Source organism: Chiloscyllium punctatum, chromosome 36 (assembly GCF_047496795.1).
Source record: "Chiloscyllium punctatum isolate Juve2018m chromosome 36, sChiPun1.3, whole genome shotgun sequence".
Lineage (NCBI taxonomy): Eukaryota > Metazoa > Chordata > Chondrichthyes > Orectolobiformes > Hemiscylliidae > Chiloscyllium > Chiloscyllium punctatum.
This window is the reverse complement of record NC_092774.1, coordinates 73,901,112-73,928,635: the sequence shown is the minus strand read 5'-3', so window position 1 is coordinate 73,928,635 and position 27,524 is coordinate 73,901,112. Positions and strand designations below refer to the sequence as shown.

The 27,524-nt window shown below is 46.5% G+C and overlaps 1 long non-coding RNA gene across 1 annotated transcript; it reads left to right on the top strand.

Annotated features, from left to right (window-relative positions):
* Positions 1-635: 635 nt before the first annotated feature.
* LOC140460699 (uncharacterized) lies at positions 636-13,870 on the top strand. The gene is made up of 2 exons (XR_011954295.1): positions 636-896; positions 12,993-13,870. It is a non-coding gene; the product is annotated as an uncharacterized lncRNA (long non-coding RNA).
* The last annotated feature ends 13,654 nt before the right edge of the window (positions 13,871-27,524 follow it).

Here is a 27,524-nt window from a genome sequence, read left to right as displayed (position 1 = left end):
AATCTCTTCAGATTTCAATGTATCTTTTTAAATATAAAAATGCCCCTTTACATGTAGCTCACCCTTTAAATGTGTTATGTTCCTCTCAGCGCAATCGTGCTCCTCGATAATGTATATTTACCCCTTTAGATATCAGTATGTCTCTTAAAGGGGTACTTCTGCTTAAAAGTAGGGCAACGTTTCTTCGAAATGTAGATTCACTTAGATATAACTGCGTCACTTTACATATTAAGATATCCCTTTGAATGTGCCCACATCCCTTTTGAAATATAATCTTGTCTATTTAAATCTGTTTATTTGCAAAAATAGGCCGTTAAAATGTCCACGTCACTTTAAAATACAGGTTGCCCCCTTTAGCTATGACGCCGTTCCGTTATATGTCGGAATATCTGTTTAAATTGAGCCGTGAGCTTTCCCAATGTAGACAGGGCTCCTCGGAACGTGGCAGTGTCCCCCCTGCAGCTGCAGAGCGAGACAGGAGAGTTTGTTTTTGTGAATGAGCAGTTGTAGCGCGAGGTGGCTGTTACTTGGTGACGGTGAGGCTCCCCCGGCCCCGCCCATCCCCCTGAGCTGACGTCACGCGGGGGTGAAGGCGGTTGGGAGGAGAAGTCGCTCGAGCGGGGAAGGGACGGCCGTTAGGAAAATGGCGCCGTGCGGCCCCGGGGCAGACACCCGTCACTGGGCACCGCCGCCTTCCTGGTGCAGCTGCTGTGTCACGGCCACACCGCCCGGCTGTACAGCAGGCAGGAGCCGGTGACCATTCTGGAGGCGGATGGGGTTAAGGGCCTGTTTGGGAACCCGTCGGCCGCCTGGGTGGTGGAGTTCTACTGGTCGTGGGGCGGCCCCTGTGTCAACTCTGGGGCCACCTGGAAGGTACTGGGCCCGGGAGGTGAAAGGTGAGGCAGGTTGGGGGGGACGGAGGGGAAGGAATGTGGGGCCTGTCCTGTCATAGTGACATTTTACACTCACTTTACATCTGCTTTTATTGGGGCTTGTGCTGTTTACCCCCTCACTGTTTGTTTAATCCTTGTGCTGTTTACTCTTTGCTGTTACTTGTGCAATTGCTGAGGGTAGTGTGGAGATACTAGTGAAGGAGATTATGCCCCAGCATGTATATGTTCCTCAGTCATTGAAGGGGCAGGACCTGTTGAGAATGGTTAATAAAGTATGTGGTGCACTAAGCCTTGTTAACATGGATATAGTTTGTTATTTGGAAAAGTAGACTTTTTATTATTTAGAGTCATAAAGATGTACAGCACGGAAACAGACCCATTCGGTCCAACCTGTCCAGGTCTACCATATATCCTAAATTAATCTAGTGCCCTTTGCCAGCACTTGGCTCATATCCCTTTAAACCCTTCCTATTCATATACCCAGCCAGATACCTTTTAAATACCAGCTTCCAATACTTCCTCTGGCAGCTCATTCCATACACGCACCACCCTCCTTATGGAAACATTGCCCCTCAGATATCTTTGTGGTCTCACCCTAAACCTATGCCTTCTAGTTGTGAATCTCACCCCAACACTGAGGAAAAGACTTAAACATTGAGCAGCCACACAAATGCAAAAGCAATCAAATATCGAGCCACATGGAGGAGAAAAAAATTATGTTTGTACCCTTTTTGTTAGCCGATAGGCATTTGGAAACTTAAAATCTGTCAATAACACCAGCATTGCTACAGAGCAGATTGAGGAAAAGACATAAAAACATTGAGCAGCCAGACAAATGTAAAAGCAATCAAATATTGAGCCACATGGAAAAATAATATGGCTCTACCCTTTTTGTTCTCCCATAGGAATTTGGACACTTAAAATCTGTCAATAACACCAGCATTGCTACAGTGCATATTGTGTACACTCCTCAGTGTCAACAAGCAGCACATGTTTGCCGGTGTCACCAAAACATTGGGCGTGTTCCTCACTGTCGACATAAAAGGGGCGAGACCTACGTTTGCTGGACAAATAAGGAGCACTGGAGGACCGGAGGGAGAATTGTCCTCCTGCCATTCGGACCTCCCCTATTGGTGAATGTGGAAGATGGACCATGAGGTTCTGAAGCTCCTGCTCTTCCTCTCTCTGAATGAAGATTGAGCTTCACCTCAGACTGCAACTTCTTTCCTCTGTCCAACATCTGAGAGTACAGCACTCTCTTTTCTCACCCCCATTTCCATTTACACTTCATTCTGAGGTTCAGTTGTTGACTTGGAGCAATTGAAAGGAATGGGAGTGAATCCAGCGAGGGGACAGACTCTGGAAAAGTTAGTCCAGGCCTTTGTTTTCAATTGGCAAAATAGACAGGCAGGAGACTGAAAGAATGCAGCAAGCCAGGCAGTATTAGGAGGTGGAGAAGTCGATGTATCTGGTGTAACTCTTGTTCAGGACTGTGGGTGGGTATAGGGAGAGCTGTGGAACAAGGGTGTGCTGGGGGCATGGTATTGAAGTGGGGATAGGTGGAGACAGGTAGAGGGTACAATAGACAATAGGTGCAGGAGTAGGCTATTCTGCCCTTCGAGCCAGCACCACCATTCATTGTGATAATGGCTGATCATCCTCAATCAGTATCGTGTTCCTGCCTTATCCCCATAACCTGGTACGACCTGGTTGGTGAATGGGAGGAAGGAATCTAGTTGGCAGGGAAGAGTGAAGGGGCTGGGAAGTGAGTTGGGAGATTATTTGAAATTGGAGAACTCAGTGTTGAGTCCTCCGGGCTGTTGACTGCTCAGACAGAAGATGAGGTTTTGTTCCTCCAATTTGTGGTTTGGTTTGTTGTGGTAATGGAGGAAGCCAAAGATAGTCATGTCAGAAGGGGAGTGGGAAGGGGCATTAAAATGGGTGGAGACTGGGATGTCCGCTCAGCCTCTGTGGATCCGGCTGTGATGCTCAGCAAACCGTTCCCCGAGTTTACACTCGGTTTCCCCGATGTAGAGAAGACCACAATTGGCAAAGCACAGCAGGTCAAGTAGTATCCGAGCAGTTGGACAGTCGAAGTTTTGGGCATGAGCCCTTCATCAGGAATGATGCGTGGATGTTCAGAGGGGCATCAGTGTCCTTCTGTGCCAGTTGTCAGACAGGTGCAGCAGGCAATGAGCAAGGCAAGTGGTGTATTAGCAAGAGGAATTAAGTTCAGAAGTGGGGATGTCTTCCTGCAGTTAGGGGGTCATTGAATATATTCAAGGCTGAGTTCATCTGATTTTTATGTGAATGTTTATGGGGAAGGCAAGAAAATGGTTTTAAGACTACTATAGAACCGAGTTACAGAGCCATACAGCACAGAAACAGACCCTTAAGTCCAACTAGTCCATGCTGACTATGTTCTCAAACTAAACCAGTCCCACCTGCCAGTATTTTGGCCCATATCCCTCCAAACCTTTCCTATTCATGAACTTATCCAAATATCTTTTAAATGTTGTTACTGTACCTGCATCCACCATTTCCTCTAGACATTTAGTCTGCATGTGAACCACTCTGTATAAAAATAATTTGTGGCCTTCAAGTCTTTTTAAAATCTCTTTCTCCTGTCACCATCAAAATTTACTCCCTAATCTTGAAACCCCAACCCAAGGGGAAGGACACCCGTCATTCACCTCATCTCTCCCCTCATGATTTTGTAAACCTTGATAACGTCACCTCTCCACCTCCTATGCGCCAGTGAAAAAGTCTCAGCCCATCCACCTAGATGCAGGTAGATCCATATCCAGTCATGATCGGTTCAATGCTGGTCCCAATTCTCTCTCTCGGTCTCCATGACAGCAAGAGACCACAAGACATAGGAGCAGAAATTAGGCCACCAGGTCTGCTCATTCCATTCAATCATGGCTGATAAGTTTCTCAGTTACATTCTTCCGCTATAAGCAAAGTGAAAATGGAGGGAGTGAGTGTGGGATGGAGATTTTCAGCTTCCAGGGAATAAGAGAGGAAAGAGTTCACTATAAATTAGAATTTATGGGATCGGCTGAAGAGCCGAGGAGTGTCAGTTGGAGTTTAATTTAGAGAAATCAGAGGTTTGCATTTTGGTCAAGCAATCCAGGCAGGACTGACATAGTTAAGGGAATGTTGCAGAATAAAGAGACCTTGGAGTGCTGGAGTCTCAGGTGGACAGAGTAGTGAAGGCAGTGTTTGGTTTGCTTTCCTTCATTGCTCATAGCATTGAGTATAGGAGTTGTGAGATCATGTTATATACACTTCCCACTCGAACGTGTTATCTAACTGCTTAACTGTTTTTAGTGAATATAGTCCACATCTCCCGCTGCTGCCATCACGTGGTTTGTTTGGAAGCCCTAGCTTTCGGAGTGATTAGATTTATTTTAGATTTTATTACTTAGTGTGGAAACAGACCATTCAGCCCAAACCGACCCTTTGAAGAGCAACTCACCCAGACCCATTCCCCAACATTTACCCCTTCACCTAACTCGACAGGCAAATTAGCGTGGCCACTTCACCTAACCTGCACATCTTTGGACTGTGGGAGGAAACCCACGCAGACACGAGGAGAATGTGCAAACTCCACACTGACAGTTGCCCGAGGTGGGAATTGAACCCGGATCTCTGGCGCTCTGAAGTGCTGCTGCTGCTTCAGGTGGTTGTGGAGAATAAGATCATGGTTAGACCATTTATAGCCAATGGAGTCCAGTTCATGGAGATGTGATACATTAAACAATTTAGATTAAATCTTCCATCTTTTAGAATGGAGTTCTGTTCTTTGGTATGTTAATCCCAGAACCTGTTTTCAGTAACTTTCTCAAGAACGTAATTTAAATGCAGAGCTTTTCTATCAAAAATGTCAGGCTGACTCGACATTGGAACCCAGACAGAAGTCTCACCTATTGGTGGGTAGGCTGTGACATTTTTCATTGGAGCACAGGAGGTTGAAAGATGAAGGTATTGGGTGCCTCATTAGCAAGTTTGCAGATGACATTCAGATTGATAGAATATCAAATAGTGAAGGGGACTGTCAGAAGATACAGCAGAATATAGATTGGAGAGTTGGGAAGAGAAATGGCAGATGGAGTTCAATCCAAACAAATGCGAGTTGGTGCATTTTGGAAGATGCAATTCAAGAGCAAACTATACAGTAAATGGAAAGGTCCTGGGGGAAATTGATGTACAGAGGTCTGGGTGTTCAGGTCTACTGTTCTCTGAAGATGGCAACGCATGTCAGTAGAGTGGTCAAGGCAGCATACAACACGCGTTCCATCATCAGACAGATTGAGTAACAGAGCTGGCAGGTCATGTTAAAGTTATATAAGATTTTGGTTCGGCCGCATTTGGAATACTGAGTACAATTCCAGTCGCCAGATTTCCAAAAGGATGTGGATACTTTTGGAGAGAGTGCAGAGGAGGTTCACCAGGATGTTGCCTGTTATGGAGAGCGCTAGCTATGAGTTGAGGTTGAGTAGATTAGGATTATTTTCTTTGGAAATAAGGAGGTTGGGGGGGGGGTCCTGATTGAGGCCGAAAAACCATGAGGGGTGTAAACGGGTGGATAGGAAGAATTATTTTCACAGAGGGGAAGACTTAATTACTCAGGGTTACGAGTTCAAAGTGAGGGGGTAAAGGTTTGAGGGAGATATACATGGAAAGTTCTTCACACAGAGGGTGGTAGGCGCCTCGAATGCATCGCCAGCGGAGGCAGTAGGGGTGGGATCGATAGCGTCATTTAAGATGTATCTAGACAGATACATGAATGGGCAAGGAGCAGAGGGATACAGATCCTTAGAAAATAGGCGGCAGGTTTAGATAGAGTATCTCGATCAGCATAGCCTTGGAGGGCTGAAGGGCCTGTTCCTGTGCTGTAGGGTTCTTTGTTCTCTTTTCGAGGTTTACAAAACCACAAGGGGCATAGATAAGGTGAATGGCATGTGTCGTTTGAAGATTAGGCTGCAAATTAAGGTGAGAGGAGAAAGATTTAAAAACACATGAGGAGCACCTTTTTTTTTAAAACAGTGGTTTGTGTGGAATGAATGTCCAGAGGAAATGGTGGATGCAGGTTGAGTAACAACGTTTAAAAGACATTTGGATAAGTACATGAATAGGAAAGGTTCAGAGGAATATGGGCCAAACACAGGCAGGTGGGACTAGTTTAGTTTGTGAATATAGTCAGCATGGCCTAGTTGGGTTGAAGGGTGTGTTCTGTGCTGTATGACTAACTGCTCTGTACTGGTCTTAAAATCATTTTACTTGCCTTCCCCCAGAAACATCCACTTCATGGTTGTTCTAAAATCAAATGAACTTGGCCTTGAATATATTCAATGACCCCCTAATTGCAAGAAGACATCCCTACTTCTGAACTCAATTCCTCTCACTAATACACCTCTTGCCTTGCTGATTGCTTGCTGCATCCGTCTGACAACTGGCGGTGACTGGTGTGGAAGGATGCTGATACCACTTTTTACATCCACACATCATTGCTGAGGAATGTCGATTCTCCTGCTCCTCGGATGCTGTCTGACCTCCTGTGCTTTTCCAGTACCACACTTTTCGACTCTGATCTCCAGGATCTGCAGTCCTCACTTTCTCCACATCCCAATATATCACCATTTAAACAAGGCACCTCCTTTCGGCAGTTATTTTTTCATAACAGAGGTTATAACTTCACACTGTGGGATTGCATTTGCCATGTGTTTGCCAGTTGAGACACAGACCTGGACCAACGTTTCCCGATTCTGTCCCCTCCCTTGATTCACTCGTTTTCTTTTCAGTTGCTGCAAGTCAACAAATTAACCCCAGAATGAATAAATGAAATGGTAAAGACAGTGCCGTACTCTCAGATGGCGGATAGAGGAAGGAAGTTGCAGTCTGAGGTGAAGCTCGATCTTCATTTGGAGAGGAGCAGCAGCTTCAGAACCTGATGGTCCATCTTCCACATTCAGACAATTGGGGAGCTCTGATTGGCAGGAGGACCAGGCTCCTTGTCTGGCTTCTCATTGGTCCATTTGAAGAAGGGTTTGCACTTTCTGCAGACAGAGCATGCGCGGCTTTTGCTGAACCAGCATAGAGTCAGAAGTGTACAGCATGGAAGCAGACCCTTCGGTCCAACCAGTCAATGCCGACCAGATATCCCAACCGAATCTAATCCCGCCCCTCAACACCTGCCCCACATCCCTCCAAACCTTTCCTATTCATATACCCATTCAAATGCTTCTTAAATGTTGCATTCGTACCAGCCTCCACCACTTCCTCTGGCAGCTCATTGCATACACGTACCACGCTCTGTGTGAAAACATTGCCCCGTAGGTCTCTTTTATATCTTTCCCCTCTCACCCTAAACCTATGCCCTCTAGTTCTGGACTCCCCAACCCAAGGGAAAAAACTTTGTCTATTTATCTTGTCCATGCCCCTCATAATTTTGTAAACCTTTATAAGGTCACCTCTCAGCCTCTGACACTCTAGGGAAAAGAGCCCCAGCCTGTTCAGCCTCTCCCTCTAACTATGCTCGCATCCAAATCATTTATGTAAATGACAAAAAGTAGTGGATCCAGCACCGATCCTTGTGGCACTTCACTGGTCACAGGCCTCCAGTCTGAAAAACAACCGTCCACCACTACCCTCTGTCTTCTACCTTTGAACCAGTTCTGTATCCAAATGGCTAGTTCTCTCTGTATTCCGTGAGATCTAACCTTGCTAATCAGTCTCCCATGGGGAACCTTGTCAAACGCCATACTGATGTCCATATAGATCACATTACTGCTCTGCCTTCCTGAATCCTCTTTGTTACTTCCTCAAAAAACTCAATCAAGTTTGAGAGACATGATTTACCACACACAAACCCATGTTGACTATCCGTAATCAGTCCTTGCCTTTCCAAATACATGTACATCCTCTCCCTCAGGATTCCCTCCAACAATGTGCCCACCACTGACGTTAGGCTCACTGGTCTGTAGTTCCCTGGCTTGTCCTTACCACCCTTCTTAAACAGTGGCACCACGTTAGCCAACCTCCAGTCTTCTGGCACCTCACCTGACATGCACAGTATGCTCAATGAAGATGCTGTTCCTGATGGATTTAAAGTATCCAAATGGCACAATTTCTCTCAGATGTACACACACCCTCTCACAGGCTTCTCCTCCATCACACTCCCTTTACAAAGCATGTGCACACATATTCTCTCTCTCGCGTGCGCGCACACACACACACACACACAACGATGGGGTGCATTTGCAGAATTATATTTACAGATATATTCAATTTTGCACAAAAAGCGCACAACATGCAGGTAGTCAATCCATGTAATATTTTATAAATTCCTACTTTGAAAATAGAACCAGTTCGATTTAAGATTGTGATACTGTCACACATTTCATGCATTGTCTGGGCTGAGCTGTCACCTGTTTTAAAAACCTTAAGTGATCTTGAGAATATGACTTAATAATAGTACTGTGATGTACACATTAATGAAATAAACCAACAACCCATTCTAAAGGATGAAAGACTTAACAGCAATCTACATTTGTCAATATACCATGTCAGTTGAATGACACTGATCTTTTGCTCTTAACTCTGTGTCTTATGATCCTGCTCCACAGCTACCCAATGAAGGAGCAGCGGTCCGAAAGCTAGTGCTTCCAAATAAACCTGTTGGACTATAACCCGGTGTTGTGATTTTTAAACCTTGTCCCACCTAGTCCAACAGCACCACCTCCACTTCCTTTCTAATGAACACAGCCCATACTTCCCAGTGCTGCCAGTAAACTGCCGCTGAAACAATGCAGTGCCTGCACTCCTGAAAAATTTATAACTTCTAACGAAACCAGCTACTCATTCACTGCTCCATCTGATACACAACATTGGAAACTTAGTGCAGGAGACTGTAAGAAATGACCAGCTTTAAAACAAAAACCGCTTGGAGCTCTAAGCTTTCAATGAGAGCCTGAGTCTGGCAGAACGTTCAGGTAACCTTTATTGTGCCCCAACATTGTTACAGCTTCAGATGCCCCCAGCAAAAAGGCAGAGAAAGTGTAGCTGTTTGTTAGACAGCTCAACAACAGGGGGAGGAGCAAGGGGCGGAGCAAGGCCAACAGCAGGCCCCCGCACTATGCCTGCATTGCCTTGCACAATTTACAAAAATTCCTTCCCCTTCAGAGACTCCCCACCGTGTGGGAGCAGGCCACTCAGCCCAAAGACTACCCACCCACACAACTCCCTTACCCCTATTGCTCAACATTTACCCCTGACTAATGCACCTAACCTGCACATCCCTGTGCACGATATCCCAACCCAATCTCGTCCCATCTGCCAGCATGGGGTCCATATCCCTCCAGTTGCCTTTTAAATGTTGTAATTGTACCAGCCTCCACCACTTCCTCTGGCAGCTCATTCCATACACGTACCACCCTCTAAATGAAAAGGTTGCCCCTTAGGTCTCTTTCATATCTTTCCCCTCTCACTGTAAACCTATGCCCTCTAGTTCTGAACTCTCCCACCCCAGGGAAAAGACTTTTTCTATCTATCCTATCCATGCCCCTCATGGTTTTATAAACCTCTATAAGGTCACCCCTCAGCCTCTGACGCTCCAGGGAAAACAGCCCCAGCCTGTTCTGACTCTCCCTATAGCTCAAATCTTCCAGTCTTGGCAACATCCTTGTAAATCTTTTCTGAACCCTTGAGTTTCGCAACATCTTTCTGATAGGAAGGAAACCAGAATTGCATGCAATATTCCAACTGTACAGCAGTAACATGACCTCCCAACTCCTGTATTCAATATTCTGACCAATAAAGGAAAGCATACAAAACACCATCTTCACTATTCTATCAACCTGCAACTCCACTTTCAAGGAGCTATGAACTTGCACTCCAAGGTCTCTTTGTTCAGCAACACCCCCTAGGACCTTACCATTAAGTGTACAAGTACTGCTAACATTTGCTTTCCCAAAATGCAGCACCTCACATTTATCTAAATTAAATTCCATTTGCCCATCTGATCAAGATCCCATTGTAATCGAAGGTAACCTCCTTCGCTGTCCACTACACCTCCAATTTTGGTGTCATCAGCAAACTTGCTTACTATACCACTTATGCTCACATCCAAAAAGTAGTGACCTATTATCTATTTTCAAAGTGGAATTTACAATATATTACATCTAATGACTCCCTGCAGATTGTGCAGTCTTTCAGCAAAGTAGAATGTTTAGGGTATAGGTTTGCTTGCTGAGAGTAGGTTTGATATCCAGACGTTTCATCACCTGGCTAGGTAACATCAATGGTGACCTCCAAGTGAAGCGAAGCTGTTGTCTCCTACTTTCTATTTATATGTTTGTCCTGGGTGGGGTTCCTAGGATTTGTGGTGATATCAAAGTTACGAAAAGAGATACATATTTTGTTTAACCAAATACAATGGCAGTGCAGAGAATTTCAGAAAAGTGCAATAAATATTTACTTTTTACCCCTTATTCAACTCATTCAAGAATTTCAAATTGAATCTGAGCTAACTTGAGAGCAAATGGCAACATTTGCTTGTTAATAGACTCACCATAAATTATGAAAGATCACTTTTATCTAAGTCATAATGTTTAATCCCAAACGGAGCAATTAAGTGCAAAGTTACTTTCAACCATTTAATAAAACACTGCAAGTTTTATTTCATATGAAAATACATTCATTTTATAATTTGGATAAGATCTTTACAAAGGAAATATACTCAAATATACTCGTGGGCCCACAGTTCAAATAGCTTTCCTGGGTATCAATATTGACAACAGTTATGCAGCTATTATTTGGCAATTGACCAACTAATTGAAATAATTTCAGAATAAATGAGCTGCTTCATTATTATACATTGAGATATTGCATATCTTGGCTTTCACCCAAGTATTCTCCGAAGGAAAAAAATGCATCTGGATGGGGACATGAATAGGAAGAATTCAGAGGGATATGGGCCAAATGCTGACAAATGGGTCACTGGATTAATTTAGGATATCTGGTTAGCCTGGACTGCAGGGTTTGTTTCTGTGTGCTCATTACAGACGCCCCTCTTCTGGGATCCCCATACCAGCTGTTATTTTCATGAAATAATCTGACAATTGTTGACTTCCATCAACCTATTCCATCTGGAGAAATATCGTCTCTCTGCAAAGTGTGGTTCACGTTGGCAAATTCAATCCTCCTCCGGTCCTCAGGAACACACTCTATAATGCGCAACGTTCTCAATACCTGTTTAACATTCAGTGGGGAAACTATTTTCGGTCCAACAGTTAAACAGAATTCCTCAGAAAAGTTTTTGGCAAATGCACTGCTCCCACAAGAACTCGTGGGCCCACAGTTCAAATGCTTTTAACAGCTTTTTTTCTAATTTACCCGCCTTCCCAGGATGCAAAATTTCTCCCACCAGAAATTGTTTGCCCTGAAAAAAATCCAGCAGGAACATGATTATGGAGCTATCAGTAAAAATGCTTCATATGGGTCAACCAAGGTTAGAAATGGAAGAACATCTCTATTCAAAGTTACTGTTTGTTTGCCCTTTCAAAATTCTTTGAATTTAAGGTGTTCCATTGAAGCATTTAATTATGATCCATTAAAAGCACTATCCAGTCTCATCTGAGTGAGGAACCGACTCAACAAGTGAAATAACTTTTCTGTCTGCTCTTTAGATGTGACATCCTCACCCTCTCTCTGTTGATGCAACAGGATTACCAGAGCTGGAAGTACCACTCTCGGAATACAATTGCTGATCAACAGTTTACTTCTGTTGCTTAACATAAGGATTTAAAAGCTGCTCGCCTGATCTCACACAAAGCACAAAAGCTAAACTGTTCACCTGTGCATACAAGAGGAGAAATTTCACTTGGAATAAATCACAAAATAAGAACTGTTACCAGTCCCACAACTCATGTGTTTCCCACGGACAAAGTTAAAAATCACACAACACCAGGTTATAATCCAACAGGTTTGTTTGGAAGCACTAGCTTTCGGAGCGCCGCTCCTTCATCAGGTGGTTGTGGAGAATGAGATCATGATCACAATTTATATCCAAAGGAGTCTAGTGTCATGGAAGTGTGACACATCAAACAATTTTAGATTAAATCCTTCATCTTTTAGAATAGGTTTCTGCTCTTTGATTTGTCAATCCCAGAACTTGTTTTTTGTTACCTTCTCAAGAATGTCATTCAAATGCAGAGCTTTTCTAACAATAGGTGTGAATCCTGTCTGCGCCCGAATGTTGAGTCAGACTAACATTTTTCTTAGAGAAAAACTCTACTTTTAAATTACATTTTTGAGAAGGTAATTTATAGATTAGTCTGTAGAGGTTAGGGTGGATAGGCTGTGCTAAATTACCCTTAGTGACCAGGGATGTGAAACTTAGGGTGGATTGGCCATGGGAAATATGGAGTAAGGAGGTTGGTATGTGTTGGATGCTCTTCAGAGGGCCAGTGTGGAATAGATGGGCTGAATGGCCTGTTTCCACATTGTTGGGATTCTATGACTCCCACCACAAAGGAGCATTTTATCTGCATTTATCCTGTCAAGCCCCTTTCAGAATTCTACTGGTTTCAATAAGATCACTTCTGGTTCAGAGAGATAGACAGCACAGAAATAGACCTTTAGGTCCAACTCATCCATGGCGACCAGGGTTCCCAAACTAAACTGGTCCCACTTGCCTGCGTTTGGCCCATATCCCTCTAAACCTTTCTATTCATGTACCCATCCAAATGTCGTTTAGACTTTGTAAACGTACCTGCATTGACCACATCCTCAGCAAGTTCATTCCGCGTGTAAACCACCCTCTATCAAAAAGTTGTCCCTCAGGTTCCTTTTAAATCTCTCTCCTCTCACTTTAAAGAAATATGCCCCCTAGTCTTGAGCTCCCCTACGCGAAGGAAGAGCCCTTTGGTGTTCACCTTACCTCCAGTCCTCATGATTTTATCAATCTCAATGATGTCAACTCCCAACCCCCTGTGCTCCAGTGAATAAAGTCCCAGCCTCTCCTTATAACTCAAACCCTTCCAATCCTGGCAAATCTTTACCAAACCCTCTCTAATAGTATTCTTTCTATTACAGGAACACGAGAACCATACTCAGTACTCTGAAAGTGGCCTCACCAACATCCTGTACAACCTCAACATGATGTCCCAACACCTATACTCAGTGGGGGGAACAATGAAGGCAAGTATGCTAAATGCCGCCTTGACCACCCTGTCTAGCAGCGATGCAACTTTCAAAGAAGTGTGTACCTGAACTCCGCCATGTCTCTCTTTTACAGCATGACACAGGGCCCTACCATTAACTGTACAAGTCCTGACTGTCCTTGCTTTAGCAAAACGCAAGCCCTTACTTTTATTCATACCTCACTCATACACACGTGCTCTCTCAGACATGCACACATACACCCCCAACACACTCACAGGCATATAGTCCATCACACTCTTATGTGCACTCATGCATAAACTCACATGCACACACTCACATATCACTTTTTGGGCAAATTTGTATTGGCAGAATTATGTTTGCAGATACATTCAATTTTGCTCGAAAAGTGCACAGTCTGCAGGCAGTCAATCCATGTAATATTTTAGAAATTCCTACTTTGGAAATAGAACCAGTCTCATTCAAAATTGAGACATTGACAGACTCGAACCTCACACCTTTAATGTCTCGGCTGAGTTGTCACTATTTTAAAAAAAAAACTTAAGTCATCTTGAGAACGTGAATCAAAAGATGTTCTGGGATTTACAGATTAATGAACTGAAACCTGCAACGCATTCTAAAAGGTGAAAGACTTAACAACAATCTTGGTTCATTCAATATATCCTATCAGTTGCATGACACTGTGATCTTTTGCTATAAAATCTGTGTCTTATGATCCTGCTCCACAGTTACCCGCTGAAGGAGCAGCACTCCAAAAGTTCATACTTCCAAATAAACCTGTTGGACTATAACCTGGTGTTGTGTGATTTTTAACTTCCATCCAGGCGAGTTCACCATCAGCTCCTCCACATCGTTTCTGGTGAACACAGCCCACACCTCCCGATGCTGCCAGGAAACTTTACAATGCTGATGAAATGACACACTCTGCACTCCTGAAAAATTGACAATTTCTAATGAAACTGGCTGCTCATTCACTGCTCCATCTGATACGCGACATTGGAAACTTAGTGCAGGAGGCTGAAAGAAATGAGCAGCTTTAAAACAAAAACCTGTTGGAGCTCAAAGCTTTCAATGAGAGTCTGAGCCAGGGGGTAAATTCAGGTAACTTTTATTGAGATCCAACTTTGTTACCAGCTTCAAACCCCCTCAGCAAAAAGGCAGAGAAAAAGGAGCAGCTTTTTAAACAGCTCAAGGTCAAAGCGCAGACGCTACCCCACCACCCCCCAACTCACCTCACTTCTTTACTATTGGTCACCACCAAGTTGTCTCTTTGTAATTGGATCCTTGGTACAGCCTTAATCCGGAGGAAGTGTTGCCTCACTCAGCAATTTCAACCCATACCCTGTATCGGACCATCAGCACTGGGATTCAAACCTGGGAGCCCCCGGAACTGGGTTGATAGTCCACTTGATACTGCCACTCAGCCATCGCGCCTTCAATCCCGCTGCGATGGTACATGAACTCACTGGTGCCTCCGGAGATTGGTAGAGCTGGTGAAGCCCTTCCCGTACAGGGGGCAGCTGAAGGGCCTTTCTCCTGTGTGGATCTGCTGGTGGGTCAGCAGGTTGGAGGCCTGGGTAAATCTCTTCCCGCACTCAGGACACATAAAGGGCCTCTTCCCCCATGTGGACCCGCTGGTGTCTCAGCAGGGTGGAGGAATAGCTGAAGGGCGTCTCCCCAGTGTGGATCCGCTGGTGGGTTAGCAGGGTGGAGGAAGTGCTGAAGCCCTTCCCGCAGACGGGACAGGGGAACGGGCTCTCCCCAGTGTGACTGCACCTCCAGGACATATGGGACATGGAAGCTTTTCCCGAAGTTGCCACACTTCCACCGTTTCTCCACGGGGCTGGATTCCTCGGGTTTCTCCATGGCCGAAGCTTCAGTTACACACAAATGCGTGTGGAGCCCCTCCCCACCGTGAATTCCTCTTCCCAGGCCGTATACTGTTTCAGGCTCCACACTCAGTGCGCTGTAACAGTAGGGTCTCTCATCCAGTCCCACTGATGCTGAAAACGTACTCAAACAGGAACCAAAACGCTTTGCCCCTTCTCACAGAATCATAGTTGAAAACCGTTGCGGTCCCGATGGATTGAGTGACTATCAGACATTGACGTCAAAGTGAGGACTGCAGACACTGGAGAGTCAGTATCGAAAAACGTGGCGCTGAAAAAGCACAACAGGTCAGGCAGCATCTGAGGAGCAGGAGAGTCAATGTTTCGGGCATAAGCCCTTCCTCTGTTGATTTTGAAGCTTCAGTCTTCAGATCTTCAAATACACTGTTAAAAACAGATTACAAAAGTCATCACTATCAGTGCAGGGTAGAAATTCAGAACAAGCAATTCTACCATCCCACTCTCCCTTCCCCTCTGTTCTCACTCCGCTCTAACTAATTCCCCTGCAGGTGCTGATTCAGGATCTTACAGGGGCAGAAAAGCAAAAACGTCAAGACTGACTTCTCTCTGAATTTTAGATACCTCCACCTGAAAGTTAATATCTTTCACAACATTGGGATACTGCTGAGAGTGAGCAGGTCTGATTTTGTGAAGCAAAAAAAAAGTGTGTCAATTCAGGGTGAACCTGCAATTCAGCTTCTTGAGGAAGAACCAGACACAAAATGGTTAACGACCCCAGGAAGGTGGGAGCAAAATGAGACGTCAAGGCATTAATACCGATACACTTCAGTCAAACTCTTCTGCTTCCAGTCAGGGCAAAACATCCTCTGAAAGTCCAGTTATCACAGCCACACTTCTGCTTTCACTGAAGACAATTAGAGTCACACAGCACGGAAACAGACCCTTGAGCACAACCTGCCCAGATATCCTAAATTAATCTAGTCACATTTGCCATCACTTGGCCCCTATATGGGCCAGGTGCTGGCAGCTGGGACTAAATTGGGTTGGCTATCTTGTCAGCAAGGACGAGTTGGACCGAAGGGTTTGTTTCTGTGCTGTACATCTGTACGACTCCAGTTTACCATCACTTGGCCTCGACCCATCTGAACCCTTCCTATTCAGATGCCCATCCAGGAGCCTATTAATTTGTCATCGTACCAGCACCCACCACTCCCTCTGGCAGCTCATGCCATCGCTCAAGCGACACCACATTGAAAGCGTCTGGTCTGGTGCATCAGATGACATCAGGATAATCTCAGATCGTTCCAGATCGCATCGATACTCAGTCAGTGGCTTTCCCGATCAGGATGTTGTACGTGATCAAGAAGGTCAGTGGGTAGGCAATCCCCCACCTCTTAGTTCAAGTATCTCTACGAGAATTCCCTTGCTGGAGGGTCCCTTGGAGACACTTCAACTGGACTTCATTGAGTTGTAGAAATGTCAGTGCTATAAATATGTTTTGCTTATTGTTGATGTCTTTTCTAAGTGGATTGAAGCCTACCCTCCTCCTAACGCTACTGCTGAGACTGTGGTGAAGATTTTGTTTAAGGAAATAATTCCCCACTTCAGTATATCTGCGTGCATTAGCTCGGACAATGGACCACACTTTGTAGGTAATGTTAACGGAGAACTCTGTTCCCAGCTTTGTATTTGTTGGCAACTGCATGGTGCTTATCATCCTCAGGCGGCCGGCCTTGTTGAATGTTTTAACCAGACTCAAGACTAAACTTGTCAAATTAATGGCAGAGTCTGGCCTCTCCTGGTTATGCTAATCCCTGTGGCCTTATTCCAGATACGATCCGTGTCTGCGGGCAAGACACTACTGTCTCCAGCTGAGAGTGTCTCTGGTCACCCTCTCCGTACCCCTTGGAATGATTTGGCTCTCTTCTCAGTCCACTTCCACCACGTGACCAAAGCAATCATTGGTTATGTTCTGGCTCTAACTAGTGTTATGCGTGCCTTTTACTCCCAGGAGCGTGCGGCCCACAGCAATGTTCCCTCCCTTTCAGCCTCATCACAGGTAGAGCCTGGTTCGTTGGTGCTTGTCAAGAACTGGACTCCAACCTCGTTGGGATGGCCCCTTCCAGGTTTTACTTCCCACCCCTACAGCGGTCAAAGTCGCTGGGTGCTCAGCTTGGGTCCAACTGTACCATTGTAAATTGATTGACCACACCAATCAAAAGGGGGGAAGAGGTGGAGAGAATACTGGAATCCCAACAAAAGGAGTGGACCCTGTCCAGTTGGGTTTTTGAATTTTGCTGTTGTTCTAATGTTAATCTTATTACAGATACTTGAAGTAAGAGGAGTGACATGTGGGGGAAATCGCTTATCTCCTCACCTTTCTGATCACGTACAACATCCTGATGGGGAAAGCCACTAAGTAATGGATGGGACCAGGAATAATCAGAGATTATCCACCACCCATGCTGAGGAGATGTCGTCCAGTGCACAGGACCAGACGCCTTTGATGTATGGAACATGATGAAGATTGATTATTGCAATGGACTCTTACATCAGAAAGACCAGATGGTCCATCTGGACAGTAGAAATCAGTGGGAGTTACCATGTCGTTACCGAACATGTCTTTTTGATTTTACCTGCAACCGCAAGCCTAGTGAGGATAAAAGCTTTCAACCCTGTTAGTATGGTAAATATTTTAAGGGCGGCCAGGAACTCCATTCCTTTTTGCAGGGCAGGCCGACTCAAGAAAAGGGAAGCCTGATAGGGGAAACTCCTCAATCCACAAACAACTTATTTATACAGGCCCACAGAACGCTCTTCACCCCAGAGGCAGTAGTATGTTACCCCTCTCGGGAGATGACTTACTTGCCCCGTCCCCAGTCCGGATTCCAATCTATTCATCAGAATTCCTACTGCCGACCCTGCGAAGAGAAATATCACTTTCCAATACCTCTGGTCTGTGTATACAAACAGCTGGTGTAACACTGGCTGGGGTACAGCAGGCCTAATGCGGCACATGGACCTGGAATGGAACCCTTCCCTTATGCATTTATAGGCCTTTTCTCTTTTCAGAATCTGATACTGTCACCAAGACCATGTACAATCGAGCTAAGGGAGCTCCCAATGGGAACAGCATTCTGAGGACCATTGTCTCCCATACAGTGCGAGTGCTCGAGTCACTTGGCCCATTTTTTACAGCGCTCAAGCAACTCCTCTTGCAAAACGTCGACCCTTTACTCCTGTAGGCCTGACCAGACCCCCTGCTGTAACATTTCAGTAACCTATTTTGACAAACTCTCCCTAATATACACCAAACCAGACTATTATTTCTTCAGCTAAGGTAAAGCTACCAATTTCCTTTTCCTTGATGGTAAAGATGTCCCTCATAAGGTCACTATCGGAGCCCTTGTTCCCACAACAGTACCTTGTCCTGGCCAGTGGACAAGTCGATGGAACCTCCATCTGAGGAGGATGCAGCGATCGGTCTCAGCCAACCTTGCTCCAACTGGAAGGATCCCAAGGGACTGGATGACAATACAGGACACCCGATAGGCTGGGGAATCCAGAGTACCCTGAGGTTGGAAGGATCAGCAGGAGTGACAAGTCAACAGAACCGCAATTCCCTCTTTTGGGGCCTGACCATTCGAGGAAATAAGACTAAAGAGGCTCTGGAACAGAGTAAACTGGGATTATCAGACCCTTGTCTTTACTCTATGCAGATTCGGTATGCCTTAGACTGTATACTCGCCCGGGAGGGTGAGGTCTGCACCATTGTCCAAGATAAATGAACGATGGGCATTCCTGATCTCACTGGCAATATTACTGAGATACAAGAAGAGATCCAGGTATTCCTTGACAGAATGACTGAAGGGACAAGTTGGAGGAACTGCAGATCGGGCTGAAGGTACAATTGGCTTATCAATTTAGCTATGTCTGTTTATCGGTATTGGTATTCTTAGGTATTTAATTGCTAGGCTTATGAGGTCCCTTAGTGATATAGATTTGCCCCAGAAGATGCTGCTTTTGCGATCTGATGGCTCACCCACACGGGTCAATGGCGATGATAAATATGACCAGATGAGCTGCGAAGATGGTGGTACCGCTCTGCAGGATGTTGATGGCTGGACCACCTTGAAGGGATTCGTTTGGACTAGCCTTCTCTTTCAGTGATCGTGGTGTAATCAAAGGGAGGAATGAGGGTGTGGGCATCTGGGTGATAAAGTCTAGAGCCTTAAAACTGGTCTTTAAACATTCAGACTAAAATGTAATGCTGAATTATTGAATACATTTACTGCACTAGAAAATAAACAGACAGGAAGGCTCAGAAAGAGGAGAGAACTTAAAGTTAGGGACACCTGAGCTCACCAAGTGATAACAGGATGCTGTAAGGCAATTACAAACGTTTGCCTCAGCATCAATGAATCTGTGTGAACAGGACACCAAGTGATAACATTCACAGCCGTTCCCTTGTGAGACCATTTTAGTGCTGAGGCTGTTGAATCCCATAGAAAATTAACTCTTAGTGCTTCTCTGCTATGGATTGAATTGAATTGCATTTTGGGACTTTGAGAGATTTTTATTCCAGGCTTCTAAAGAGTGTGATCTCCAGGACAAACCAAGAGAGAGGCTTTACAGGTCTGAGTTCTCAAAGGATTCCCTGGGCCACCTCAAATCTCCACTTTAACATGGGAGGTAGGACAAAATGGCTTCTGCTTGGCTAACTCAGTCAGAGCTGAGTCAGGCATATACCCACGACTCAGAACAAACAAGAAACCACAGACTGATGTAAATCCGGTGAAAAAACAGTGTGGAAACGGGCCCTTCAGCCCAACCAGTCCACAACGACCCTCTGAAGAGTAGTCCACTCAGACCCATCTCCCTATAACTATTGCACCTAACATTATGGGCAGTTTAGCATGGCCAATTCACCAAACCTGTACATCTTTGGATTGTGGGAGGAAACCCACACAGACACGGGGAGAATGTGCAAACTCCATACAGACAGCCACCCAAGGCTGGAATCGAACCTGGGGCTGTGAGGCAGCAGTGCTAACCACTGGGCCACTGATGAGTACACCTCGAGTGCCAGAAGAATCTGCCGACTTTTACAGAGTTTGGATAGAACTTATGTACATTGTTTAGAGTCAGACATTGAGCATGATCACATAGTAACAACCAATCAGATCCCGCAAGGTCCTCGTGCATTTTTGACTTAGCCTAGGGTGGCTCAGTGGTTAGTACTGCTGCCTCACAGCACCAGGATCCCAGGTTCGATTCCAGCCTTGGGTGACCGTCTGTGTGGAGTTTGCACATTCTCCACGTGCCTGCGTGGGTTTCCTCCGGGTGCTCTGGTTTCCTCCCACAGTCCAAAGATGTGCATGTTAGGTGAATTGGCCGTGCTAAATTGCCCATAGTGTTAGGTGCATTAGTCAGAGGGAAAATGGTTCTGGGTGTGTTAGTCTTTGGAGTGTCAGTGTGGACAGGTTGGCCCGAAGGGCCTGTTTCCACACTGTTGGGAATCTAGTCTAATCTAATCCTTCTGGGCTGATCAGAATCTACTGACCCAGCCGTATCAAAGAATAAACTATTGCTTGTGTGATTGACGAAAAAGAGTCACTTCCAGGTGTGTTTATTGACCAATCCCAGAAATCCGAAGATCCGGACAGCAGTCCAGATCAGAACAACCAGATAGGAAATGGTTAATGTCCCCCAGAATGTGGGGAGCAAAATAAGACATCAAGGCATTAACAACAACACCAGGGAGAACCTGAACATACAGATGTGGCAAGCCAGAATCACAGATGTACAGCACAGAAAGAGTCCCTTCAGTCCAATTCATCCATGCTGACCAGATATCCTAAATCAATCTAGTCCCATTTGCCAGCACGTGGCCCACGTCCCTCTAAATGCTTCCCAACATATACCAATCCAGATACCTTTTAAAGGTTGTAATTGTACCAGCAGTCACCACTTCCTCTGGCAGCTCATTCTTTACACACACCACCCTCTGTGTATAGGAGTTGCCCCTTAGGTTTCTTTTAAATCTCACCCTCACCATAAACCTATGAGCAATCCCAGATCAAAGATCTTGTCTATTTACCCTCGCCATGCCCCACATTATTTTATACAAGGTTGTAGGGTCACCCCTGTAGGATATAGGTAAAGCAGTGTTACTTCTGCAACCATAATTGCTTCTGCAAGGTAAATGAACTAACGCCAGTGTATAATTGTTTCAGCCAAGAGTGGAGTTAACAAGAATGAAAGCTATGTGAAGGAAATATATAATTGCTTTTGTATTAGATAAAATGTGCGTACAAGAATGAAATGTGCCTGCAAACAATGGTAGATGTTACAGACAAAGAGATAAGATGCTGTGAGGGGAGGGGGTGTAGGTTAAGCTAGCTAATGCTCGTTCAAACAGTTATAAGCATCTGTTTCCTGCTTCTGCAAAACAAAAAAAAATCAAGGAGGTCAGAAAGCTCAGTGTCGGCGAAAAATGGGAGGAAATGTTGCTTTCGCAAACAAGGAAGCAGCTGGCAGTGAAAGAGGATAGACGCTAACACTTTGTTCACGCACAAGGCCGGGTAAGGCAAGAAATAGACAAGAGTAATGGGCGCCACCAGGAAAGAATGGAGGGACAAAGCGATCTTTTGAGGGTCAGCTTGGAACATCAGGGCGGGGGGAGGGGGAGGGGAAGGGGGGAATGTGAATGAGGGAAAGAAGCTGAATGTGCTGGAGCAAGGTTGAGGAAGAACAGAGGATGCAAAACCGGCTTGAAGCTACAATGAGGAACATTGCATGTGCTGTACTTGTACCTGTTGCATTTACTTGTGGGAATCGGGTGCATTTTAAACATCAAAACAGAAAAGATATCCAGCCCTCCCCGTTCCCAATCTCTATTCTTCAGTCCCTCCTCACCCGGATAATTAAGACACATACCTGAGTTTGCGGAGTCTGTTCCCTCCCTACATTCACTCCAGTTGCTACAAGTGACCAATTTCCCCTCCCAGGATGAAGAGTCGTCTAGAGGGCGAGAGATTCACGTTGAAACTGACATGGCCACTTCCGCGTTGTGACGTCACAAAGGAACTAGGGGCGGGGCGAGGAAAAGTGACGGTTGGGGGGCGGGGCATGACCGACAAAGGGAAACCGCACTGCGCATGCGCTGCGCCTGCAGCAGACGAGGACGAGAACACACTTTTCAAAAACACCCCTCCCTTAAGAGAATCCCCACAGTGTGGAAGCAGGCCACTCGGCCTCACCGAACCTCCCAAGGGTCACCTACCCATACCCATTGCTCTACATTTAACCCTGAGTAATGTACCTAACCTGCACATTATGCCTAATTTCGCAGAGCCAATTCACCCTAACCTGCACATCCCTGGGCACTATAGGTCATATAGCATCGCCAATCCACCCTAACCTGCACTTTCCTGGGCACGATGGGTATTTCAGCATGGCCAATCCACTTTAGATTAGAGTGGTACTGGAAAAGCACAGCAGTTCAGGCAGCATCCGAGGAGCAGGAAAATCGACGTTTCGCACAAAAGCCCTTCATCATGAATAGAGGCAGAGTGCCTGCAGGGTGGTGAGATAAATGAGAGGGGGGCGGGGTGGGGGTGGGGATTGAGAGAGATAAATTTCAGGTTGTCAGGTGTATGTTGATTTTAAAGAATATTAAGGGTCTTTTAAGAAATAGTTTTAAGCTAAGAAATTACTTGTAGCTGACCACAAAAAAAGGGCAGCGGGGCACTCTAAATAAGCTCATAGTTTGTAGGTCCGCTTTTTGGACAATCAAGATAGTAAAGGATGATCTCAAAGGTCAGACGGTTAGATAAGATAAGAGGAACTGGACAAAATAACAGGAAGGCTGTACTGAACAAGGACAGCCAAATAAGGCAGATTTAAAGAAAAACAAGCGAGGTAATTAATAAGTATGAAAGGCTTAGGCTTGGATGCAGGGAATTACCAAATGAAGGAATAACGGGCGCAAATAATAACCAAATAAAAGGGATAGAATGAAATAGACACTTATAATAGGTTTATTGGTCAGTGTAGGGGTGTCGAGAGAGCCCTCAGAAAAGTATAAAAAGCTTTGTATTTTACTGTCGGATATGTCTCTCCTCATACAGACACCCATCTTGCAACATGTTGGAATAAATGTGCTGCTTCAGAACTCTTTGACTCGGACTGAAAATTATTGATTAAGTGGGGTTCGTTTCTCACAGCACTATGGGTAATTTAGCATGGCCAATCCACCCTAACATTCACATCCCTGGGCACTATGGGTAATTCAACATGGCCAATCCACTTTTGATTAGAGTGGTGCTGGAAAAGCATGCAGTTCAGGCAGCATCCGAGAAGCAGGAAAATCGACGTTTCGGGCAAAAGCCCTTCATGAGGAATAGAGCCTGCAGGGTGGAGAGATAAATGAGAGGAGGGTGGGGGTGAGGAGAAAGTAGCATAGAGTACAATAGGTGAATGGGGGTGGGGATGGAGGGGATAGGTCAGGGAGGAGTGTGGGGGAAGGTAGCAAAGAGTACAGTGGGAGAATGGAGGTGGGAATGAAGGTGATAGGTCAGACAGGAGGGTGGAATGGCCTGTTAAGTTCCGAACTCTGCTGGTTTAAAGGTGGTCCGGAGTCCGTGTGGGATGAGTTGGTTATGGAGGCAGGCACTGACGAAGCAAATCTGGCTGTGGTAGCGAGTCTGTTTCAGGACATGGTTGAAGAGCTTCAGGGCAGAGGAAATGACCTGGGAGTTGCAGTGGGAGAGGGACTCCCTGAGATTCTTATAGAGAGAGGAGGAAAACTTCTTCAAGGCAGGTATCCTTGCAAGAGGATTCATAGTAGGGTTAAAATCAACGAGGTAAAAACAAGGACTGCAGATGATGGAAACCAGATTCTAGAATCACAACTCCAGGCTGTAGTCCAACAGACTTCTTTGGAAACAGTAACTTTTGGAGTGCTGCCTTTTCATCGGGTGGTTGTGGAGGATAAGATCCTAAGACACAATTTAGAGCAAAACATTCCAGTGTCCTGCCACTGAACTGGTATATTGAACAAACCTGGATTGTTAAGTCTTCCACCTTTTCAAATAGGTTGCAGGTCTCATTACAATGTAAATCCCAGAATTTCTTGTTGTCACCTTCTCGAGACAACAAGGTTTTATAGCAAAAGCTCACATCTCAACCCAGACAATGCATTAAAGGCGTGAGGTCAGAGTCTGCCTGTATCCCAATCTTGAGTCAGACTGGTTCTATTTCCAAAGTCGAATTTACAAACTATTACATGTATTGACTGCCTGCAGATTTTTGCTGAAAAAAATGCACATAGAATGTATTTGCAAATATACATCCCCGCCTCCCCCCCCCCCCCCCCCCCCCCCACACACACACACACACACACCAGTTGGGTGAATTCGTACTTGCTGAATTATGTCTTACTTTGCTCAAAAACTGCATGAATCCATGCAAGAATCTGTAAATCAGTTTAACCATTGTGGCACAGACAGTCTCACACAGGGGAGTTCACAATTTCAATACATTATCTGGGCTGACGCGACAGTAATTGGTAAAGTTCATTTGAGGATTTAACTATTTTAAAAGGTTCTGTGATTTACATTTGAAAGAACTGAAACTATCATGGTCATTCGAACAGATGAGAGACTTAACAAACAATCCAGGTCTTTTTCAGTATATAATTTCAGTTACATCACACTATAAACTGTTGCTATAAATTCTGTGTCTTACAATCTTATATTCCACAATCCACTGATGAAGGAGCTGCACTCGGAAAGCTAGTGCTTCCACTTAAACTTGTTGGACAGAATTCCTCAAGTAGGGCACCATAAGAATCCTGGGAGACCCCTATTTCTTGTTTACTTCGTAATGAACAAACATTAAGCACGATCCCCTATTTATTTCTCATTTTGTTTCATTTTTCTTGTTTTATTCCCTGCGATGATGTGGGAGAATTGTGAGATGTGGGTCAGCCATTTTGTCACATATTAGAGCCTGGAAACCATTTTGAATCTCAGCTTAGTGCCTGCTTGCTAAAGCTTGTGTTTCCCAGGCTCAGCGGAGACGATTGGCCTTGCAGCTGTACTGCTTCCTGATAAACAAATTCTTTCCTGACATGGGGCTTTATTTCCATCCCCCACAGTTGGCGAGTCAGGCAGGAGATACCCTGGTCCTCTCAGGTCACCGGTCGATATCCTTTGAGAGATGAGTGTCCAAAATAAAGAGGAAAGCTGGCCAGGGACAAAAATGCTGTTAGAAATGTTGATACAATTCTCCCTACTCAGCCATAAGATACTAGTGAGAGAACTCAACAAGGTCCTAGCGTCTGGACGTAACGTTGCTGACAGCACTTGTGCTTTACAAAGTTAGTAATAATGAATTTGCTTGCCCCAGGGTTTTGAGAGGTGAAACCTTATTTGATAAGCCCTGGACTCACACTGAGGTCCGTGGCATGCTTCAAGATGCCCCTGATCTGTTTGAGTGCACAACATTAGTTTTAATTGGCGAGTAGAAATCTGAAGTATATTTGCTCGCTTCAGGACGTCCAGACTTGAATGAATTTGGCATACAGGACACATTGGGCAACTATGAACTGAGACATGTAGAAAGTTGAAAAGTGTTACAGAGAGAAAGGCGCGCAGGCAGGCAGAGAGAGAGAGAGAGAGAGGTGCGCAGGCAGAGGGGGGCATAAGCAGGCAGAGAGAGAGGGACGCAGGAAGGCAGAGAGAGGGGGGGGTGGCGCAGGCAGGCAGAGAGAGAGAGGGGCGCAGGCAGGGGGGCATAGACGGGCAGAGAGAGAGAGGGGGGGCGCAGGCAGGCAGAGAGAGAGAGCGCGAGCGGCGCAGGCAGGGGGGGCATAGGCGGGCAGAGAGGGGGGGGTGCGCAGGCAGGCAGAGAGAGAGAGAGAGAGAGGGGCGCAGGCAGGGGGGGGCATAGACGGGCAGAGAGAGAGAGGGGGGTGCAGGCAGGCAGAGAGAGGCGCAGGCAGGCAGAGAGAGAGAGGTGCAGGCAGGCAGAGAGAGAGGGGCGCAGGCAGAGGGGGGCATAGACGGGCAGAGAGAGAGAGGGGGGGCGCAGGCAGGCAGAGAGAGAGAGAGCGCGAGCGGCGCAGGCAGGCAGAGAGAGAGAGGGGGGTGCAGGCAGGCAGAGAGGGAGAGAGGGACACAGGCAGGCAGAGAGAAAGAGAGGTGTGCAGGCAGGTAGAGAGAGAGGGGGTGCAGGCAGGCAGAGAGAGAGAGAGGGGGGGGGCACAGGCAGGCAGAGAGAGGGGGGGCGAAGGCAGGCAGGCAGAGAGAGAAAAAGAAAGAAGGGCATATGCAGACTGAGAGGGGTGGCGCAGGTAGGCAGAGAGAGAGAGAGAGAGAGAGGGGCGCAGGCAGGCAGAGAGAGAGAGGGGGCACAATCAGGCAGAGAGACAGAAAGAGAGAGGGCGCAGTCAGGCAGAGAGAGATGGGGCGCAGGCAGAGAGAGAGAGAGAGAAAGAGGAAAAAGAGAGAGAGAGAGGTGCAGGCAGGCAGAGAGAGAGAGAGGCGCAGGCAGAGTGAGAGAGAGGGGCGCAGGCAGGCAGGGGGAGAGTGAGAGGGGCGCAGGCAGGCAGAGAGAGAGAGAGAGAGGGGGGGCGCAGGCAGAGTGAGAGAGAGGTGCAGGCAGAGAGAGAGAGAGAGAGAGAGGGGCGCAGGCAGAGAGAGAGAGGGGCGCAGGCAGGCAGGGGGAGAGTGAGAGGGGCGCAGGCAGGCAGGGGGAGAGTGAGAGGGGCGCAGGTAGGCAGGGGGAGAGTGAGAGGGGCGCGGGCAGGCAGGGGGAGAGTGAGAGGGGTCCAGGCAGGCAGAGAGAGAGTGAGAGAGAGAGAGGAGGGGACGAAGGCAGGCAGAGAGAGAGAGGGGCGCAGGCAGGCAGAGAGAGAGAGTGGTGCAGGCAAGTTGAGAGAGAGGGGCACAGACAGGCAGGCAGGGAGAGACAGAGGCGCAGGCAGGCAGAGAGAGAGGGGTGCAGGCAGGCAGAGAGAGAGAGACGCAGGCAGGCTGGGAGAGAGAGAAAGAGAGAGGGCGCAGTCAGGCAGAGAGAGATAGGGGCACAGGCAGGCAGAGAGAGAGAGAGAAAGAGAGAGGGGCACAGGCAGGCAGAGAGATATAGGGGTGCAGGCAGAGAGAGTGAGAGAGAGAGAAAAAGAGAGAGCGAGAGAGAGAGAAAGAGAGGCAGGCGCAGGCAGGCAGAGAGAGAGGTGCAGGCAGGAGAGAGGTGCAGGCAGGTAGAGAGAGAGAGGGGTGCAGGCAGGCAACAAGGGGGGGGGGAGCAGGCAGGCAGAGAGAGAGAGAGAGAGAAGTGGGTGCAGGCAGAGAGAGAGAGAGAGAGAGACACACAGGCAGGCAGAGAGAGAGAGGGGCGCAGGCAGTGTGAGAGAGAGGTGCAGACAGGCAGAGAGAGGGGTGCAGGCAGAGAGAGGGAGGGGGGACGCAGGCAGAGAGAGAGAGAGGGGCGCAGGCAGGCAGAGAGAGAGGGGAGCAGGCAGGTAGAGAGAGAGGGGGGGAGTGCAGTCAGGCAGAGAGAGAGGGGGCGTAGGCACGCAGACAGAGAG